Here is a 23,108-nt window from a genome sequence, read left to right on the forward strand (position 1 = left end):
TAAGGATTTGGTTGTAGCCCGAATATCCATCTAGAAAGCAATAGAAAGCACGGCCGGCCAACCTATCAAGAATTTGGTCAAGGAAGGGAAGTGGAAATTGATCCTTCCTTGTGACATTGTTGAGCTTGCGATAGTCCATACATACTCTCCAACCGGTCACCGTTCTTGTATGAATTAACTCATTCTTGTCATTGGTGACCACCGTCATACCCCCTGGACACATTGAACCGGAGAAGTCCACGGACTATCGGAAATGGGGTAGACAACCCTGGCATCCAACCACTTGATGATCTCCTTTTTGACAACCTCTTGCATAGCCTCATTTAGTCTCCTTTGATGTTCAATAGATGATTTGGAGTCTTCCTCTAAGTTGATCCTGTGCATGCAAAATGCGGGGCTTATTCCTCGAATATCCGCCAATGTCCACCCAATTGCTTTCTTCCTCTTATGTAGCACCGCCAATGTAGAATCTACCTGCACGCTAGTCAAACACGAGGAAAGAATAATTGGTAAAGTAGAATAAGGGCCAAGAAATTCATACCGAAGATGTGGAGGCAATGGCTTCAACTCCAAGGTAGGAGGCTCTTCAATGGAAGGCTTTGTAGGAGGAGTTTTCCTATTTTCAAGATCCAAGGATAGTTTCCGGGGTGCATAGTTGTACGACCCTATTCCTTGCAAGGAGTTCACACATTCCATGAAGCCATCCATATCGTTATCATCAAAGTTGAACAAGATGGCCTCCAACATATCACCCACATTGATCGTGACACTTGTATCATCAATAATCACATCGGCCACCAAGTCCACAAAGAACTCACTTCGTTGCTATTTGGTTGCCGCATGGATTTGCACATGTGGAATACGACTTTTTCATCACCCACTCGAAAAGTGAGTTCTCCAGCTTCCATATCACAAAGAGCTTTCCCCGTAGCAAGGAAATGTCTTCCAAGAATAATCGGCACCTCATAATCCACTTCACAATCAAGAATGATAAAATCCACCGGAAGAATGAATTTATCAACATGAACCTATACATCTTCATCACTCCCAACGGTCTCTTCATTGTATGATCGGGCATTTGCAATCTCATAGAGGTGGGTCTTGGTTGCCCAATTCCCAAGGTTTTGAAAATTGAATAGGGCATCAAATTGATACTTGCCCCAAGATCACAAAAAGCCTTAGCAAACTCGGCACTTTTAATGGTACAAGGGATTGTGAAAGCACCGGGATCTTCCAACTTAGGAGCCATTGAATGCATAATTGCACTCACTTGATGAGTGACTTTTATAGTTTTAAAATTCATCGACCGCTTCTTTGTTACCAAATCCTTCATAAACTTTGCATAACCGGGCATTTGTTCTAAGGCTTCAACTAATGGCACATTCATCGAGAGATTCTTCATCATTTCAATGAATCTTTTGAATTGATTCTTGTCATTTTGCTTGGCGAGCCTTTGAGGGCATAGAGATGGAGGCTTAGGCAATGGTGCCTTAGTCTTTTGCACTACCAGCTCCGGTATGTCAATAATGTGATCCCTAGACGGGTTCACCTCCTCTTGAGTCTCTTCCACATTGTCATAAATATCAATCCGAACTTCATCATTTGATTGAATCACATTGCTCGGGACCTCTTCTTCTTGTACTACTTTCTCATCATCCACAAGTTGCCTTTGACTTGAGGTGGGTGCATTCCCACCTCTTCCACTTCTTGTAGTAATGGCCATGGCATACCCCGTGTTGTTCCCACCCTTTGGGTTCACCACCGTGTCAGTTGGTAGTACCCCCTTAGGACGGGAATTTAGAGCTTGAGATATTTGCCCCATTTGAACTTCTAAGTTTCGGATCAATGTGTTGTGTGAGGCAAGTTGGGCATCAGAATCGGCATTCTTGTCCATAATTTGCTTGAACATGTTCTCAATACGCCACATTTCATTGTTGGAAGAACTAGGACCATGGGAAGGATAAGGAGGCGGGTTGTTCGGTTGTTGATACATTGGGGGCCTCTAAAAACCTGACCCCTGATTGCCTTGATTATTGTTCCACCCGCCTTGGTTGTTACCTCCCCAATTTCCTTGATTATTAACATTCCATTTCCCTTGATTGTTTCCACCACTCCAATTACCTTGGTTGTTAGAATTCCAATTGCCTTGATTGTTTTGAGGTCTCCATTGTTGTTGCTTTGGGCCTTGGGAATTTTTTTGTTGCCCTTGAAAGTTGTTCACATATTGCACCTCCTCTTCTTGTTCATTATAAGAATCATCTTGACCAAACCCACTATCATCTTGCACAAAATTGTCCACTCGTTGTTGCACTTGTAGTCCCTTGGTTTTCTGTTTGTTCACCATCATGTTTACTCCCTCCATGGCATTGACTTGCCTAGTATTTTGCACTTGTTGAAGTTGAGCCTTTGTTAGTTGATTCATGGTGGTAGTCAATTCGTCTATGGCTTGCCCATGGTCATGCAACTCTTTGTGGAGGTGAATCACATTGGGATCACCTTGTGGAATATTATACCGGGATTGCCATGCCGATGATATGTACGCCATTTTATCTAAGATCTCACACGCCTCCGAATAAGGCGTAGTCATGAAGTTCCCACCGGCAAGTTGATTCACTAGACATTGGTTGGTTGTGTTGATCCCACAATAGAAAGTTTGTTTAATCATGTTCTCCGTCATATCGTTGTTGGGACATTATTTAACCATTGTTCTATATCACTCCTATATCTCGTGTAGTGGTACATTGGGCTCTTGCTTGAATGCTAGAATCTCATCCCTAAGATAGCCATGTGCCCCGGAGAGAAGTACTTAAAATTAAACGTTTCCGCCAATTCATCCCAAGTGTGAATGGAATGGTTCGGCAAATGTTCCAACCAATCTAAAGCTTTCCCTCCTAGAGAGAATTGAAAATGTTTTAGCCTCAAAGCATCCTCGAAGACATTTGTTTGCTTACTCCCCAAACACATATCCACAAACCCAGTCAAATGTTTGTATGCATTTTAACCTGGAGCACCGATGAAGAAGCCTCGTTGCTCTAGCAAAGTGAGCATCACATTGGTTATTTGAAAGTTGCCCGCCCTAATACGGGGAGGGACTATTGCACTTGTATATCCTTCATTGGGCAACACCAGGTGTGGAGTCGCTCATGGTGGAGGTGGGGGTGGAACAGGCACATTGTCATGAGGCACTCGGCCTCTTCTATTGGCTTGAGGTTCAAGAGGAACCTCATCCACTTGATCATCCTAAATGTCCACATCCCCCAAAATAATATTTTTGAGCTCATTGTTTGCCATGGTTGTACCTACGATTTATCAAACACGTTAGTAACACAACAGGAAAAGAAGATATTCCAAAAACACACCCAAATATATAGCTAACACTATTTTTAACTCCCCGACAACGACGCCAAAAATTGATCGATGTCCAAATGCACACCTCAAAACAAGGTATGAAATGGTCGATTGCAATTATAGTAACCCAACGAAGAGTTGGGGTCGAATCCACAGGGAGTTACATGGGAGTTAGGGGTATATATTCTAATGCGTGAAATTGAATTATCTTGATTTGCACTTCCACAAGAAAGGTTTTCTTTCTATTGCTAGTTTTATACTAAAGTTTGCATAATAAAGAAATAAGACTAGAATAATTGTTTTTGATGTTTTTCAAATTGATAAAAAGCCTAGGGATGTGACCATCACCTAGGTGTTTGCCTCATGGGATAAAAACCTTAATGCTTGTTTTGTTGATCGGGGTGTATTATAGCTATCAACTCTCAATTACCCACTCAATACCTCTCGGTCAGAGAATGGTTTTGCCCAATTTGGCTTTCTCAAGACCAAATAGGTATCACACAATACAGCTGATAAAAGCTCAAGTCGGGTTATTACTATCTCTAGGTTGAACCCTTTAATTGGGTTAATCAATCTCTCGATTGACTCAATTCCTTGTTAGCCAAGTTTTTCTAGACTAAGTCTCTATTTCTCAAGTAAAGACTATGTCAAATAGGCACGAACTAATGTGTGCAACCATTAATTCTACAAATTAAAGCATGAACTAGGCTAAATAATAAATACCCAATCATAAATAAGCACTAATTTAATTACCCATAAGGTTAACACACTAAAGTTGGGTCACAACCCTAGTAAAAATCTAGCTACTCATGCTTGGGTTTGAAGAAAAAGAAGAAGAAAGATTAATTAAACTCATAATGTAAACTTAAAATGATAAAATCGATTGTAAATTACAACAAAATAAAGAAAACTTCCAAAAGAGGCAAAGAAAAATGGCTACAGAACTTGTTGATGTCAACACTTAACCTAATTTTGTGAAACTCGTCTATTTATACAAGGCTAGAAATTTCGGACAAAAATGCCCTTCGGGTGGTTGTGCGTGACAATTCCATGTGCGGTCCGCATAATTCTTCATCTAGCAGGAGCTGGGATTCTGCGGCCTCACAATTCTGAACTGCATCCACGAGACCATATTTCTGCGGTCCGCAGATTTAGCACTGCGGCCTCAAGGAACTCTTCTGCGGTCTGCAATAGTATGATTGTTGCCGCAAGACAGTCTTCTGCGGCCGCACAAATCTTGTGCGGACCGCAATTCCATGAAGCTGTATTCTTGGTCTCAAGCCCTTCTTTTGCGGCCGCATAATTCATGTGCGGTCCGCAATTTGCTAAAAAGTCTGCTGAGTTTTCCTTCGTTGTTTGCGGCCGCAAACACAATTCTGCGGACCGCACTTTGTAAGCTTTTGTGCCTTTTATTGCCTTGTGTTTAGACTACTCATTTTAGACGAATTTCATCTCGGGAGTCCAACTTCCAACATTCGTGCAATTTTGCACATTTTATTAGTTTCGGGAACACAAATCAATACTTTTAGACTAAAACAAAAGCTAAAAGGCGCTAATAAGTAGTCAAAATCCCCACTTATTAGGGCTGGTCAATTGCAGATGACTTTAAAGTCAAGAAGCCCACGCGCAAAGAGGACCGGGATGAAGGAGTCTCGAGGTACATATGCTCTGTGACTGAATATATTCTTCATATAGTTTGTAAGGACTGCAATTGGGAAGGAAAGAACGTATTAGTCTCCGGGCTCAAGGACGCCGTCACCACCCACATGGAGGGGTACTTAAGTGTTTATACTTATCCTTTCATACTGGGCCCGATAGACCCGATCGTTCTAGACTTTTGCAAGAGGTACGAGGTGTGCCTCGGGCAGATCCACCCATCGTTATGGAGGATCGTGACCCTCCTCCGCTACTTCGTGAACAAGATCGAATCTCGTCGGTTCACAATCGACCACCTGCTTCGATTATACAGTTCCCGGATGTTACGAGGGGGACTGATCAAGCTTTCTCGCCTGGCCAGCAAGGCCCCCTTCTCCAGTATTGACGAAGACCAAAATCGGGGCTGGTAGGGACGCTTTGTCCTAGTGAAGACCGAGGATTTGATCCCCCGGAATATATGCCATTCCCTGAGAAGTGGAATGCATCTCGTAAGTGCAACTCCCTCTTTGAATATAAAAAATTCTTCTTTTTCCATTCCTATCTTCTCATTCATGCTTGTGGTTGTGCAGTTGTCGCCAGGGTTCCGAATGCGGTCCCCGGTTGAAGAAGTGGATCGAGGGCATCTGTACTCAGATGTCGTACTTCGAGCGCATATGGCGCGAACTCTCGAAGGGTCGATGGGAGGCCCGTTCTCATGGTAAGGTCTCTTTTCGAGTAGCCAACACTATGTCTTCACCTTTTATTATACTAACTCCTTTTCCCTCTTTGTTATTGCAGGTTTGCCTAAGACCACCGAACTTAGGCATTCAGAAGGGGATGAAGATGTTCCCCCGTCCGTTGATCCCTCCATTGCTGCCAAAGAGGGAAAAAAGAAGAGGAAGAGAAAACCCCCGAGCTCCCCGAGCTCCGAGGTGAAGAAACCGAAGAATTAGGTGCTCCGCAAGCCCAGGAGGGGCTCCAGTTCCCGGGTGCCAGACTCCAACTCCCTCCTCTGACTTAGGGACGAGCCGGAGGATGAATCTATTTTTGTAACCCACGGGATGACTTATCCGAGGTACTGGGATGCATCCGAGGGGGAGACTCGTGATATCCACCCCCTTAAACTCAAAAGACCGACGTGGACACTCGGTGTGAAACTTCCCAGCAAAGAAGCGCTCAGCGTAACTGAGATCTCAGGGACGCCCTCCTATACTGAGTCTATGCTCAAGGAGGCCCAAGCGAGAAAAGAGAAATCCAACGAGGGGGTCATAGTGAGGAAGATCCCTTTCACTCCTTTTTCGACGGAGTGGACTCGTCTGCATTGGAAGACTTCTCCGGGCTGGATGACCTGCTGGAAGTTCTGAAGAAGGACGCTTTCTCGGAAGCCGGCGGGCCGAGATCGAGCCCGAAATTGGTCAATCAGTTCCCCACTCCGAGCGTGGACCCCGGTCACAAGAGGTCGATTATATTGACCGTCCTGCAGGATGTCCGGGTTTTGTCCGCTCCTGTGGGGATAGATAGCTACCTCCGATGCCTGGTGACCGAGGAGGACCAGGCAAAAATGAATGTGGTGAACGTGCCATGCCTTTTTAATGAGGCGCAGCAGGTGCTGAACCGGGTAAGATATCATTTCCTTCCAACTATCATTTATCTGTGTTTGGCGTTTCTCATATTTTCTTTGCCCTTTTGCAGGCCTCGGTACTTCTCCATGAGAGCTTCCTTTACTACCGGGTTGAGGTCAACCAACTCGAGCTCGAGATCAAGGATCTTACCCCAAAAAGGGACATGTACAAGTTTCTTAGCGAGCAGCAAGAGGGGGTCGCCAAGAACCTTTAGGCCGAGCTGGATGCAGCTCAGAAAAAGGCATCAGCCTTAAGGAAGTAGCACGCCAACTTGGTGGAAAAGGTAAAGGTTTTGGAAGTTAGAAACAAAGGTCTGGTCGCAGAGGCTAACAACAATACTTCGTAGGTACCGCAAAAGATCGACCAGATTGACCAACTCCGTAAGTAGATGGATGAGATCCAAGTGATGGCCGACGGGTGGAAAACCAAGATGGACATGCTGGCCTCGGAGAAGGAGACCGCCCAGGCCAAATTATCTTCGGTAGAAGTTCAGCTTCGGGTGGTGAAAGAGAAGGCTGATACGTGGTCTTAGCAAAATGAGGACCTCCAAGCACGACTGGGCTCGGCCATCGCTAAACGGGATGCCCTTGTCAAGGAGCTCGAAACAACAAGGTCCATGTTGGAAGCAACCTCGGCTAATACTACGGGATGGTTGCCCAATATAAGGCCGATGTAGAAGCAGTCGAGGCCCACCTGAAGACTATTGCTGAGTATGTGAGGCGGCTTTCCCAAAGGGAGACCCTCGAAGAAATACATGCCCCAGGTTTTGACCTATCTGTCGAGATCGAAGAGGCAAAAAGGCTCGAGGTCGAGGCCAAGAGGCTAGCTGAACCCCGAGGTGAAGAGGGCTCCGAGGGATCTGAGGTCTCTGAAGAATTCGAAGGCCCCAACGGTACTGGTGACGAGTCGAGTTCCGGTGAAGACCAGACGGAGATGCCTTAGGATTTTTTTTTGTTTTTGTATCTTGTACATATATTTTGTTGAGGCCGTTTTTTTGGCCTTTGTAAAGATATTCCGAAATGTATAAAGTTTTTCCCTTTTGGCAATTTTCAAGTCTATTATCTTTAGCATCTTTTTACAATTGCGAACATTTTTAATGCCTTAGCACAAAATCGAACGTAGTAATAAGTCATTTCTCGAAGGTCCGAATAAGACCTGTTCTCAATGCAAATTTTCCTCTAACTTATGGGAGCTTGAAATGGCTGGATATTTCCCTAAGACGCTTGTTTAAATAGTTTTAGACTATATCTTTGCCGATGTTAACCTTTGAACATGTTTAGAATTTTGTTGAAGGTCTTATATTTTAATTATAGGATTCGGATGTCTACGAACCGTTTTTAGGGTGGTCGTAGCCTTTTAGGTTTAGACACTGCCTAATAGGTTTTGTGCCTCTGTATTTCGATAACCCGAGCCGCCCGAACTTGTCTCGGATCGCAGTCCCTGAGTGGGGGTATCCCTTTGGGCTCGGATTAGGGTGGCCCTTGGGCTCAATAGTTCCCGGGTAGGAATAACCCTTAGGCTCGATACTTTTAAGAAATAAAAAGAATGTTTGTTAGCAATGTAGAAACTTTCTTTCATTTCAGTGCGTAACATACAAGATTGTATGTAAAAGCTCGTATTATGGCTGAGGTGGCCTACGCGGGCATGATTCACTTGACCTTTTGGCCCTTACAATAAATCCTAACCATCGAGCCTAGACTATTCAGGCACAAAGTTTCTTTCCTTACTAAAAATCTTGATCCGAGGGTGATGGCCCCCACTATGCGAGGTCGATCTTCGAGAGGGCTCGAGTACTGTTGATGTGACCATTGACTCCGATTTAAAACCGATCTTTGACTTTCAGTTAGTACAATTTACTGTTGCCTCGTTAAAAACCTTATCGGAAAACCCATTTGGGACAAAACCGGTTCAAGGAAAAAAGAGTGCAACGCGTGCTTTCAGACCTAACAACTACATTCTCCTTTGGGTGTTGCCTGCAAGTGTTAGCCTAATTCGTAATATATATAAAAAAGGTGAATGAGGTCGTACCTTAGCAGTAATATCGTTTTAAGTGGGTCACGTTCCAGTTGTTTGGTAGCTGTGCACTGATTCCTGCTTCGAGTTTATATGAGCCTTTACTAGTAATACCGATGACTCGATATGGACCTTTCCAATTCGGTCCCAGCTTCCCTTCATTTGGGTTCCGGGTGTTCAGTATTACTTTTCTTAACACCAAGTCCACGATATTGAAGTGTCGTAGGTTGGTTCTTCGGTTGTAATATATTTCTATCCGCTGTTTCTCGGCGGCCAACTGGACTAGGGCAGCTTTATGCCTCTCATCCAATAGTTCCAGGCTCGTGCTCAAGGCCTCACCATTTGATTCTTCGGTTGCATATCGGAACCTGGGGCTCAGTTCCCCCACCTCGACCGGTATTAGTGCTTAGGCACCATAGACCAACGAAAATGTAGTGGCCCCGGTACTAGATTTTGAGGTCGTACGGTATGCCTACAAGACTTCGAGCAAAATTTCCTTCCATTTTCCTTTGGCATCGGTCACCTTTTCTTAAGGTTTTGAAGTATGGTCTCGTTCATAGATTTCGCCTATCCGTTTCCGCTAGGGTGATAGGGTGTTGACAAGAACTTTTTGATCTTATGGTCCTCGAAAAATTTGCTTACTTTGCTGCCGATGAACTGCTTCTCATTATCATACACTATCTCGATCGGTATACCGAACTGACATATTATGTGGTCTCAAATGAAGTTGATGACTTCTTTTTCCCGGACCTACTCGAATGCCTGAGCTTCGACCCACTTAGAGAAATAATCAGTCATAAATAGCATAAATTGGGCCTTACCAGGTGCCCATGGTAAAGGACCGGCAATGTCCATTCCCCATTTTATGAATGTCCAAAGCGAAAGGACAGAATGTAGTAACTCCCTAGGTTGATGGATCATTGGTGCATGCCTCTAACAGCCGTCGCATCTCCGTATAAAGTCCTTCGCATCTTTCTCTATGTCGATTGAGTAATAGCCGACTCTGATTATCTTACAAACCAATGACTTTGCTCTCGAATGGTTTTCGAATGTGCCTTCGTGAACTTCCCTCAAAACATATTCGGTGTCTCCCAGCCCTAAGCATATGGCGAGATGGCCATCGAACGTTCTTTTGAATAGGGTACTTTCGGATAGGCTAAACCTGGCTGCCTTCATACGTAGAACTCTCGATTCTTTAGGATCTGAGGGCAGCTTCCCGATCTTAACTTCCCGAATGGAACCTATTTTAAGGAGTTTAGATACCTCGTCTTTGATGAATGCATGCTTGACTTTGGATTGAGGCCTCCTCTTCTGCTTAATCGGCTGGAACTTCTGATCCAAGCTCAGCTTGTGAGTAGTTATTTCTGGCGGGATCCCTGTCATATCAAGATGGGACCAAGCGAAACAATATATGTTAACTATAAGGAATTCAATACGTTTTTTCCTGAGCTTGGGAGTTAACCTCGTGCCCAGGTATACCTTTCGATCGGGCAAGTGTTCGATCAATATGACTTGCTCCAGCTCCTCGACCGTTGACTTGGTGGCATCGGAATCGTCAGGGGGGATGAACGACCTAGGAAATCCGTAATCATCATCATCGCCTGCTTTTTTGCTTCTACGGTTCGATCGGGGCCGGTGTAGGTGATTGCTATTTAGTTTCTTCCTTCCTAACCAACTTCGGGTTCTTTAATGTCTAGAGTGCGTACATCGAGATCACCTCATTGATCGCGAACATTTCTTTTGCAGCCGGCTATTCTCCGTAAACTATTTCGGTCCCTCCCAGTGTGGGGAACTTCAATGCCTGGTGTAGTGTCGAGGGTATTGCCCTCATGCTGCGAATCTCCGAATATAGCGTTGTACCTCATATCCCCCTCGATAACATAGAACTTCATTTCTTGAATGGTTCCGGTGGTGTTCACTGGCAGTGTTATCTCTCCTTTAGTAGTTTCACATGCCATGTGGAATCCGTTTAAGACCCGGACTGCAGGTACTATTTGGTCTTGTAGACCCAACTGCTCTACGACCCTCGATCTGATGATATTGGTCGAGTTACCTGGATCAATCAACACACGCTTAACTCGCGATTTATTTATGAGTACAAAAGTTACCAGGGCATCGTTATGAGGTTGCACGATGCCTTCAGCATCTTCATCATTAAAAGAGATGGTCCCCTCCGGCATGTAATCTCAGGTTTATTTTTCCCTTGTATGGACACCTTAGTTCGCCTCAGCATTGGCCCCTATGGGATGTCGATTCCACCGATGATCATATTGATGATGTGCTGAGGTTCCACTTGCTCGGTCTGCTTGTTGGAGTCCCTATTCCTGAGGTGATTTTTGGCTCGATCACTCAAAAACTCACGGAGGTGTCCGTAATTGAATAACCGGGCCACTTCTTCTCTTAGTTGTCGGTAGTGTTCGGTCTTGTGGCTGTGAGTGCCATGATATTTGGGTAGGATTGGACTGCAATAGCCGAGGCCACTTGATATCTTTGATGTGTCCGATGGCTGACACGATGCCGGCAGCATCGATGCTGAAGTTGTATTCTGATAACCTCGGTGCCTCCTTGGCCCCGATTGGCCTATCAAAACCGTTTTTGCTCATGAGTCCCCGACTATTATGACCTCGATCGCTTCTTTTTTCATTCCTAGCAGGGTTACGTCCGGATCCGCTGTCCCTTCGATCTCTGCTATACGGTTGATATCGATCTCTGCTTGGTCTTGGTTCATGATTGATCGACGACTCTTTTAGACCTGTCATTAGTTCCGATGGGATACACGGACCCAGATGGGGCCCCGAGCTGATCGTCCTCGACTCTGATTTTCTATTGGTACCTGTTATGGACGTCAGCCCAAGTTACCGCCTGGTACTCTATCAAATTCTTTTTCAGTTGCTGTGAAGCCAAGGAGCTTTGGGGGTTGAGTTCTTGAGTAAATGCTTGAACGGCCCAATCATCCGCAATCAAGGGTAGGTCCATCCTTTCCATCTGAAACCTCGATACGAATTCCCTGAGCATTTCGTTATCTCTTTGTTTCAATTTAAAGAGCTCCGATTTTTTGGTCTCGACTTTGATGGCCCGTCATGAGCTTTTACGAAGGCATCCGCAAGCATAGCAAATAGATCAATGGAATTAGGGGGCAAGTTATGATACCATATCATTTCTCCTCTAGACACGGTTTCTCTGAACGTTTTCAGCAGAACTGACTCGATTTCGTCATCTTCTAAGTCATTCCCCTTGATGGAACATGTGTAGGAGGTCACGTGTTCATTTGGATCTATGGTCCAATTATACTTTGGAATCACGGGCATACGAAACTTCTTTGGGATCGGTTTTGGAGCTGCGCTCGGTGGGAAAGGTTTTTGAACAAATTTCTTGGAATCCAGGCCTTTCAATATCGGGGGTGCTCCTGGGATTTGATCAACCCTGGAGTTATAAGTCTCCATTTTTTTGTCGTTGGCTTCTATTTTCTTTTCTCCTAATTCCACCCGCTTTGTCAGTTCCTCAAGCATCTTTATTATCTTGGGGTTGGTCCCGGGTTCAACTTCACCCGGCCTTTCCGTGGTTGGTTCATTTCTGCGGGTTCTTTTTCGGGATGGTTCGGCTCAACTCTGTTGGGGGCACGGCTTTGGTTATGCAATTGGGCTATCGCTGCCTATTGAGACTGTAACTTTTTGAAGATCACCCGCAAATTGATCCCATCACCTTCGTCGTCGTGTGTACTCCGGGCTATCGATCGGGCTCCCCCGCGAATGATGTTTTCGGGGTAAGTAGGCAAGTTTGCGTCGATAGCCACATGCGAGTTAGCATCTATCGGGTCCACGACTGGAACTCCGTTGGGGTCAACAGGAGGCACCTCGTTGTTGGTCACTACATTGTTGTTCTCGCCATGGTGGCCAGACGCAACATCAACGTTCAAATGAGCAGATTGAGAGTTCGACATTTTTAATTTGACCTGAAATTAAAATCTCAAAGAACAAGTGTAAAATAGAGTGCGTTATAAAAATTTGTATCAAATTACCACTATTATCCCTAGCCCCACGGTGGGCGCCAAACTGTTTACCCTAAAAAACGGATAACAATTGAATTTATATGTAGTTTTAAGGATATGCGGATTAATTCCATATGAGTGATTAGCGATGTTAGATTAAGCAAATGAAAGACGTAATAAATGACCAAACTAATGATAAGGGTGATTCCGGGATCGGTTGATGGCTCGACGAAGAACCTGCCCTCGATTCCAAGCTAGTACTTATGAACAAGAATAAGAATTTTGAACAACAAAGAGAAGTGAAATAAATTGGCTTGGTATGCGTGTTACAATGTGTGTCATGAATAATAAGCTCCCCCCTTTATATAGTAGGAGAGTTTTACCCTAAGTACAATTCTAAAAAAGGTAAAAATCTTCTGTTTTGCTAATTATTGATTTTCTGCCGATACTGGCCGAGATTCACGCCGTGATATCCGGTTGGTCACGGACATCACGACCCTTTATTAGTCATGTGCAGCTGTTGGGTAACGCTCTCCGAGTTTTGATCCTAGAACCGGACCCGGAGGACACGGACCCCGATACCTCCGAAGGCAGGTGTTTTGCCTGAGCCCCGGTACGAGGCTCGCTTTGACTTCTCGCTTTGACTCCGATTTATTATGGTCACGTTCCTGCTCCGTTTGTCTTACCAGGAAATCGAGGTGTTCAGTGGGCCCGCTTTTACTCGGACAGAGAGCGCATGAAACTTTTAACAATTTTGGATGTTAAAGAAGAGTATGTAGTAAAAGAGATGAAGAGAAGATACATAGGACAATATATAGGTATGGCAAACAAATGGCAATCACTAATTGGCTATTCACATCAATTCAATAAATTTTATAGTTCAACGTATACTTTTAAGTGTAGATAAGTTTTTGTTTTCATTTGGTCTCACCAGATAGACCAATTAAAAAGTTCAAACGCTCCCTAAAAAGCGAAGGTGATTTTTTATTCTTAGTCTAATTTTAGGGCGGAGAGCAACGCATCTCCTTAAATGTCCCTAGAGATAAATGCCTCCTTGACCTTGGCCATGTATTTTGTAGTTATAATATATATTGTTTTGATAGCCAATTGAACGAAAAGACCAAGAATTTTAAGATTAACGAAATAAAATCTATTTTTGCGCTGTGAAAAAGGTTTTGATATTTGAAATTACTACTACAATCAATTTAATAGGTAAGAATAGACGCGAAAAAAAAAAACAGATTATGATAATTAAAACAAGGCATCAAATTTTAACGTTCATACTTTTTTATATTCTTAACTATTGATATATTTTAACGGACAATTATTATCGGACTTATTCTCGTCGCCCTTTTTGTATTGCTCTGTTTTCATATCTTTTAGTTTAGGGTTTCTTTTTGTCTTAGAAAATGACATTGTTTAATTCTATTAAATAACAATATATAAGAGAGACAAGTTTTTAGCTAAAATTGTCCCTTATGTATGAGAATACGTTCATTTTGTCCTTCAAATATACATGTGAGTATCTTTAATCCCTTAAATTTGCTAAAATGAAGCACATTTGGTCTCACTAACATTAAGAAGCTAAAAACTAACGGTGCCTACCATTGCTATTCATATATCACGGTTAAAAGATCAAAAACTCAGCAATAAAAATCTAAACCCATTCCCATTCCATCCAAAGCCCAACACTATCTTTCCACTAAGAAAGGAAAGATAGTGAATCTTGATTGCATACTCAACTGGAACACCATGAGAATTCGATAACGCAAGAGAATGACGAGCTTCGAACACAAAACGTATCAATAAGAGAGGCAATAAGAAATCCAATTTGCCTTTTCACTGAAGAATTGGAGGGAATCGGGCACAGATTTAGCTTTTTACTGTTGGGTTTTGCTGGAATGGGATGTGTTTAGAATTTTACTGCTGAGTTTTAATTTTTTAACAGCAATATATGAGTAGTAATGATAGACACCGTTAGTTTTTAGCTTCATTACGTTAGTTAGACCAAAAATGCTTTCCTTTAGCAAACTTAAGGGGTTAAGAATACTTACGTATATATTTAAAGGAGAAAAATGAAATTAGGGATAATTTTAGCGGAAAACTATAAGACAAACAATTCAGCTGCTGGCTTGGCTATTAGTTTATGTTAGTTCTTTCGCTAGATATAGTCACGCCTTTTCGTGATTTATAAATAAAAAATAGAAACATAAAAAGAGAGAAGAGGGCACACGATTCTATCCGTACCCATTATTTTAGTGAAGAGTACATTTATAATCTATAATAATATAGCGTAGCAAATTGTCCTATCTAATCACAATCATTTGTGAAAAAAGAAACAAACGAAAGAATTCACCAATAGCAGTCCGTCCATCCTTTTCTATATTTTCTTAAATGGGAAATATACCATCCTGTTTGGTTTCACGGTAGGTAGTGTGTTGGTCAAAATTACTAAATGCCCTCCGCATTAGCAATTGGCTCGTCCCGAATTAGTGGCAGAGTTAAAACCTTTTATCGTAAAATTACACTATGTAAGTTTTTTCTAAAAAAATACATGGACCACCAGAGTCATGATAAATGCCATTCCGACCAAATCAAACAAGATAAGATTGAGAGTCTAGATTCATAATTTTCAGAGACAAAGTCAGAATTTGAAACTTATAGGTTTGAGATTCTAATTTTTTTTAAGTTACTGAGTTTTATAATAATAATTTATACATATTCCATAAATTTTTCAAGACAAATAGAGAGTCTACACAAAAATTACTGGATTCGACCGAACACGTAAGCATAAGGCTAGCTCCGCCCCGGATAATCTCAACCACCTCAAAATTTTATCAAATTATTAAGACTTTTAGTCTTTTTAGACATGGGAAACCCATGTTTCTACACCTATACAATTTGGAATTAGAATTTAAAATTTATGAATTTTGGGTTCTAATTCCTTTAAGTTATTTGATTCTTAATTTATAGAGTAATTTGTACATAATTAATAAATTTCTTAAGATAAATTCATATTTTGAACAAATGCCAATGGATTCGGTCGGAGCGAAGTGTCTAACCCTTCCAAGCAAAGACATCATATCTATCCAAGCAATTTCCTTTTCTTTTTACTCGTGCGTCTGCTCCCACTAAAACTTATGGTTTAATTTCATTAATGACTTAGCTAATGTTGGTGAAAATACAAATATAGTTAAAAAATAAAATGAAGAAAATAAAATATCTTTATGCTGAGAGCAGAAATGGAAGCTGTGTAAATGAATTGTGTCTTCTTTTAATTTAGTTTTTTGGTTGAAGTTTTCAAGTTGATGATTTAACAAATCATCGCTATACCATTTTAAAGTATGAGAAGGATTAAACGAAACTATTGACTTCTCTTCTGTATTGATTTGGGGCACTATTCAACAAAAACGTTTCAGGTAATCGATATGATATTAACACGTGGAGTCCGCCTATTTCACGATAGACGCTCATTAATAGCAAGCAGTAAATACTAAATGATTCGTTCATAACAAGGATACGGTAATAAGAATTTTAACAGAATTGAGCAATTTACTTGTATTGGAGCATGGACATTTTCCCTATATTCAAACCTCATGAATTTGGACATACATAAGTATTTTATTTCTTTTCATCAAACATCCACTTTATTATTTAAAATAGTGAAAGCTTTTCATTAAAAAATTAAAAGCCTCTCTATGCAAAATGTCTCGTGTCATTTAAAAACATATTATAATATATAGAATTTCAGGCTGTCCAGTTTTGAAATAAACAAATGGGGGGGGGGGGGGGGGGGGGGTTAGTTTAGAAGGTTTGTCACCTCCTGAACCCACTCAAATTAAAAAGCAATTGAAAGTTAGAGATAGGTAAAAGGATACATTGAATCAATGAAAACAAAAGAAAAACAAGAATCACGTGATATTTCTGTTGTAAAAATTATTGCCAAGTTCGTACGTTGCTTGTCAAAGTTTCTTTTGTTTTAGCTTTTAGACTGAAAATAGGACATGAATGAGACAAATATAATTTCAAAATGACAATGATTAATATGAAAATTAGATAAATTTCATAAATATTCATATAATTATGATTTTTTTTACTAAAGTTATATAACTTTATTTTCTCACATACAAATCATAAAACTTTTACTAACTCACACAAAAATTACAGTGATCGAAAAACACAACTTTCCGATAGTACTTTCTTATTTCATACTAAGAAAATTATGTTTACCGGTCACTATGATTTTTGTGTGAAAAAAATATAGTTATATGACTTTGGTGAAAAAAAATCATAATTATATAACAATTTATGAAGTTTACCCTCTCAAAAATTGCACGAACCATTCTGAAAATGTTACATACATTTTAGTCAAAATCTTAAACAGTTACAGAATCTTGAAAAAACACAAAGCAGACAATAATCTATGATTATCCCTTTAGGGTAGTTCGGTTGGAGAGATTGAAAGAAAAAAATAATTTCAACCTAAACTCCTGCATAAAAAATTATTAGATTTGGTTAGAAAGATTAGAAAAAAAATAAATTTTGCATAATTTATGCATGATTTGGTTGGTCGTATAAGAAAATCTAGTTCATGCATACTTTTATATAGTGTTTAACTAGCGGTATTACATGATAACAAATTTATTCATTATTTTTTTAAGGATAAAATGTAGAACAAAAATACGTGTATTAGCAATATAAAAATAAAATCATTTAAGAAAAATAAAAAATAGCTAATCTCTACATTAAATTTCTTGTATAATTATTCATTGCATAAAAATTCCTACATTTCTAGTTATCTTACAATAAAATATTTATTATTAATTAAATTGCATTATAGTCTTCTCTAATTAACATGTGAACGAGTGACCAGTGGCGGAGCCACCTTATAAAAAAGGGTGTCAAATGATATCTAATTGCGGAAAAAATACACTGTGTAGCTAGGTAAATAAATAAATTATATGTATATATACTATTTATTGATTCTCCTTAATTTTTTAATATGTTTACTTTTATATATTTTGACACTCCTTAACAAAAATCTGGCTCCGCCAGTGACCCCTGAATCTCAAAGGGGCAACTAATTTATCAACTTGTTTTAATGGTCATATTTGGCTGCTTTTCAAATGAAGCACTGTCCATGAAAAAAGCATGTGACTATAAATAATATATCCAATCAAGGAAGGTGAAGTGTACATTCATCAATTTTAATTATATTTTTTGTGCATCATTTGTATGAGCACGGAGTTAAAGATAACAACTTGAATTTTACAATTTAATAAATCATATTGAGAAATAATATTTAAGTCATGTTGAAAATTAGTTGATAAGAGGAAACATACATAAAGAACTTAAGTGCACTAGAATATTAGAAACTTAAGAAAAGGTGCAAAAGATAGTACTATTGAAGTGAGCTGATAGGGATTTGTATATAGCTAAACTTAATTGATTCGGGTACTGAGACATAATTGATTAAGTACGTATACAAAATGAGCAGAAAGGGATATATGCATGTATATATCTGACAAGGTCACATGGAAATTTCAAACAAAGTAAATGTTTTCGAGTCCTAAACCTAATTTAGGTATTTTTGGACTCAAGTGACCATAATAGATAAAAGAAAAGACTCGGCACCATTATATATATAGCGTGATAAATTTCAAACAAAGTAAAATTTTCCTCCTCCTTCAATCACTACAAACAAAGCCTAAAGGCCAATTCGGGTCACAAACACATCAAATCACTGGGCCACGAACATATTTAGCCCAAGCATATCTGGTGGTTGCTCATGCTCGTTCAAATTACTTGTCACAAAAACGCTAAAGTTGTTTTCGTGTGACCTTTAGGTCTCAGGTTCGAGCCGTGAAAATAGTCATTAATGTTTGCATTAAGATAAATTGTCTACACCACACATCTTAGGGAACGACCCTGTCATAGATCCTACATGAACGCGGGATACCTTGGGCATAGAATTGACTTTTTTTTTTTCCTCTCATGAAATTTTGTTGTGTTAAACATAATTTTTTAATTAGAATCTTGTAGTTAAAGACAGCAAGATATCCTTTTTGCGACATGTGGGAGCTTAAATCCAAGAACATAGCCTTAATCAAAGAGGAGCATATAGCTAGAAGGGGTAGACGGGGATGCCAAGAATATGCTCAAATCTTGTCAATCAGCTTTGTCCGGTAAAGAATCACGGTACGATCATTTATACGTATGTGATTCTCTTCTGAATTTTGACAAGTTACTTTATCCGTATTTACTAATGAATTGCACATGACATTTACCCGTGACATTTATTTATACGTGACATATATACTTTTGGACAAGAAGAGTTGCTCTGGTGGTAAGCACCCTCCATTTCCAACCAAGAGGTTGTGAGTTCGAGTCACCCCAAGAGTAAGATGGGGAGTTCTTGGAGGGAGGGAGCCGAGGGTCTATCGGAAACAGCCTCTCTACCCTAGGGTAGGGGTAAGATCTGCGTACAAACTATCCTCCCCATACCCACTAGTGAGATTATACTAGGTTGTTGTTGTTGTTATATATATACACAACTTGCTACCTTCTAAGGTTTTTGATTGTCCAAAAGATACAAATTACTACTCCCTCCGTTCCAATTTATGTGAACATGTTTGATTGGGCACGGAGTTTAAGAAAAAATAAAGACTTTTAGAATTTGTGGTCCTAAACAATTTAAAAAGGGGCCCAGATTATTTGTGTGATTATAAAAATTTCTCATTAAGGATAAAATTATAAGTTTAAGCAAAATTATTTTCAAATTTAAAAAATGATCAATTTTTTTAAAATGGATCAAAAAAAATAGATTTACATAAATTCTGAACTGGTCCGTACTTGTTTCCTAGTATTATGTTCAACGGACAAGTTACAGAGGTGTTTCTGGTTGGTCTATCTTTGTTTTGAGGACAATTATTGCTTCTTGTTTACTAGTTGACTGGCGTATTGGCAGCTTTATTGCTCATGCTCTGGCAAAATCGGGCCAACATTTCCTCCACAATTTTATTGTCACCTTTTTTGGCAACCACTCATTTTCAAGAACATTGTACTAATACTGTTGTGAGGAACCAAAGAAGGAGTAGTGCATGGAAGAAAAAAAAACCCTAACCCCACCCCCTAGCTTGTATAAATCCGCATTAGGAGGTATTGTCCGGGCATGTTACAGTTCAGCTAAACCTGATAGCCTTAATTTTTTTTTTATTGTTTTAAGAAATTTATTAAATGTATAAAGATTATTAATTTATAACTTAATATCCATAAGCATCAATCCGAGTATCCGACCTCAGCCTTTGAGTGTCGTAATGAGTTGGATCAATTTTGAAAGATTGAAGTAAATTGATATAACAAACAAGTTATGAGTTCTAAAGTTAGAAACCTCTCATTGGGCTATTAATAAAGCAAGTTATATATTATTCCATCCGTTTCAATTAGAGACGGAGCTAGAATTTAAATTTTATTGGTTTAATATTTTAATCTTTTTAAGTTACTGAATTATAAAGTAATAATTTGTACAGATTAAATAAATTTTTTAAAACAAATACAGAGTTTGAACTAAAATTACGAATTTGATGGCTCCGTCCCTGATTTAAATTATGTATTTTGGCTAAGCACGAAGTTTAATAATAAGAAAATTATTTTCAAATTATCTCTAGTCACTCTGAAATTTTTGATTAAGAATATTGGAGGTTGATCTTAGCCCAACCCCAATTAAATGTTTTTCTTTTGGTAAAAATTGCGCAATATAATCATCACATGAGCAAATACAAAGTTCAGCACCCAAATGATTCAGAAATGATATTAATGTGCAAAATGCAAAGAACTCTATTTGTCATACGCATCGTCTACTTATTCGAGATTGATGTTACGACTTTAAGGTACCAAAAAGAAATTAAACAGTTAGTAATTGAGATACATGTGAGAGAAAAATGAAAAAAAAAAAACAACTGTGATTTGATTTGATGCCTTGTCAAACAAAGAAGAAAATAATTCAAACAGAAAATCATTAATTTATAAATAGGGCAGAAGGCTATCCTAAAAGAGGGAATGTAAAATAAACGCGAATCAAGTTGGTTCCAGTAGTTTGATTTGATAGTTTTATGGCTTATCCCCGATTAAATTTTATGAATTGTCATTCAACTTTTACTTTAGTTTATCAAAATTACTGAACTATTTTTTGTAATAAGAAAATTATTAAACTTTATCCAAATATCACAACAAAATTATTTTTTGTAACTAAAAAGTCAATCATCAATTATCATTATCGGCCATTCTTCTTGCTCTTCATGTCACTACGTCAAGAGTTCGAGATTAGTAGGCTGCCAAACAAAAAAAGTCAATCAGTCTTTTGTCTAAATACTACAGAATGTCACTAGGAGAAAAGAAATAAGATAGTTTCAGTGATACTCAGGTAAAGTTGAGAGAATTTATAATTACAACAAATAATTTAGCGACTTTCGTGATATAAAAGTGATGTTCGAGTGATTTAGCTTTTGACATGCACGACCAAATTCACACAGTATTCTAGATCCTTATGACTATTTCTTTGTCTGAACTAAACCAATAATAAAACCTTAATTTAATTTGTTGGCCATGTGGTTTAGAAAGATAAGACTCGTGGGGATGTAGACTACTGCTATATTTACCATCTCTCATTTTATATCGGAGTTAGATATCTTTCATGTTTTGTATTCAATTCTGCAATATATTTGAGAAGCATTCTACTTATCAATAAGATTATGTTATAAAAAAAAACAAACAAATTCACAGCTGTTCTTGCTCTGACCCTACCTGCATGCTCTAAAGATGAACGAGTCAGTGAGTATTGAGTTTCATCTCCCTTTGGGCAATGATTACGAGCAAAAACATATAGAGTATAATATATATGTATATATATATATATCGAGTTGAAACAATGAGTATTCACACTGTTTTATGGAGATTTATAGCCTGTTTGACCAAGCTTCTAAAATCACTTTATTTTGAAAAATATCTTTTATTTTTGATGAGAATGAGATTGTGTTTGATTAATTAATTTAAAAAGTACTTTTAAACGGTAATTAGTGTTTGGTCAATCTTTTAAAAAGTGCTTCTAATAGCATGTTTGGCCAATGTTCTGAAATCAACTTATTTTGAGAAGTATTTTTTCTCAAAAGTGCTTTTCTCAAAATTACTTGGTGAGAACCAGTTTGTGTTTGGTTAATAAGCAACAATTAGTGTTTGGCTATAATTTGAAAAACACTTATAAGCAACAATTAGTGTCTGACCAAGCTTTTAAAAAGTGTTTCCAAGTGTATTTTTGGGAGAAACTAATTTTTTCTGCTCCTCCAAAACTGCTTCTACTTCTATTCAAACCCATTTTTTTCTTTCTCAAAGCTTGGCCAGTCACTTCAAATTTAGGAAAAAAAATCATTATAAGTGTTTTTGGCCTTGAAAAAGCTTGGCCAAACAGGCTATAAGTGTATTTTTCTTAAAGTCAATCATCAATTATCATTATCGGCCATTCTTCTTGCTCTTCATGTCACTAGGTCAAGAGTTCGAGATTAGTAGGCTGCCAAACAAAAAAAGTCAATCAGTCTTGGGGAGAAACTACTTTTTTCTGCTTCTCCAAAACTCCAAAGCATTTTTTCTTCTTCTAAAAGTTTGGCCAAACATTTTAACTTTGAAATAAAAAAGTGCCCTTGGCCTTGGAGAAGCTTGGTCAAAACAGGCTATTAGTTTGTACCCAATAACGTTTTTCAAACCTTGTTATATATATTGAGAAATTTACTAAATATTTATTTTTACCCTCAAAATCGGATAACAATTGAATTTGTACGTGATTTTAAGGATACGTGGACTAACTTGACACGAAACGATAAATTAGATTGCAATTGAAATAAATAATGACAGAGTAAATGCAAATCACACGAATTAAACAGTCTTAGCCTTGGAAGGTTTATCACCCTCGAGCGAGGTACGCTTCGATCGGTGTCAGAACACGGAAGAACAAGAGCTTAAAGAGAAATAATAATGATATATTACTTTGGAATACGTGTTATAATGTGTTCAATAAATTATCAGACCCACATTTATATAGTAGAGGAGTCTTACTTTAGGTACAATTCTATAAAAGGTAAAAATCTCTTGATTTGCTGATTGCCGGTTCCTTAGTAATACGCACTGAGATTCCCTCTGCAATATCTGCCCGGTTACAGATATTTCGGTCTTTCGTTGGTTATGCTAATAATGTTTCTCCGAGTTCGTTCGGGGCTAGGGTCGACTCCGGGGTCTCAGACTGAATGTTCTCGAAGGCAGGTGTACTGACCCCGGGTTCTAGCCCGGTTTGACTTTGGGCCGATCTTTCAGTCTTGCATCGTCATGTTCCGATAGTCCACTCATTTTTCGGAGAGTAGACGACAAGAAACGACATGAGATTTTGATTCTTTCTTCGACACCACACGACAGAAACAACAAAACAGTCGAAACGTCTCGTCAGTAGTCTTAATGGC

This window comes from Nicotiana tomentosiformis, chromosome 8, assembly GCF_000390325.3.
Source record: "Nicotiana tomentosiformis chromosome 8, ASM39032v3, whole genome shotgun sequence".
Classification (NCBI taxonomy): Eukaryota; Viridiplantae; Streptophyta; class Magnoliopsida; order Solanales; family Solanaceae; genus Nicotiana; species Nicotiana tomentosiformis.